Source organism: Centruroides sculpturatus, unplaced genomic scaffold, assembly GCF_000671375.1.
Source record: "Centruroides sculpturatus isolate CEXI.00-Female unplaced genomic scaffold, Cexi_2.0 scaffold82, whole genome shotgun sequence".
Lineage (NCBI taxonomy): Eukaryota > Metazoa > Arthropoda > Arachnida > Scorpiones > Buthidae > Centruroides > Centruroides sculpturatus.
In genome coordinates, this window is record NW_019384498.1 from 751,846 (window position 1) to 752,417 (window position 572).

General features: G+C 32.2%; 1 protein-coding gene across 1 annotated transcript in view; it reads left to right on the plus strand.

The window, feature by feature from the left end:
• Positions 1 to 572, plus strand: part of LOC111621990 (sodium channel protein 60E-like) — a 150,910-nt gene that overhangs the window by 45,835 nt on the left and 104,503 nt on the right. The window lies entirely within an intron of this gene.

The window sequence follows — 572 nt, forward strand, 5'->3', positions numbered from 1 at the left end:
TAATTAGTCTGGAAACGGGGGACCTAATTCTTGCATTTTGTGAAAACGGGTAAGATTAGCTATAATGTAATTATCTTAATCTTCACTATCGTTACTTTTTGCCCAGCGAAGCGGGTCCTTGCAGCTAGATTCTAGATTACTTAGAAAAACAGTCTTATATATATATATATATATATATAAAACTATGCATAATTAAAATCTTGTTTACTAATATCTATCATTATTTTACCATTAAAAATAAAATAAATTACGCAAGACAAACATTTAGGAGAATTAAAACATTGATGAAAGAGATTAAAAAACAAAAAAATGATGTTGTAAAAAGAGAAGGCACTGAGGTCGGCGTTATGCGTGCGTTTTTTTAATTGCTAGTACTTTCGACGAACTTATAGTAGTCGTCATCAGGCGAATTACTGAAAGAATTAAACGGAAATAGTCCGATTTGGAATAGAACGCTTAAATTTAAGATGAAACTTTAGTCAAAGTCGTTAGGAACACGATAGAAATATTCAAAAATGTTCGAAAAACGAACGAGCAGAAAGCTCCATTCTGTGCGAATACGCGCTTGCGCA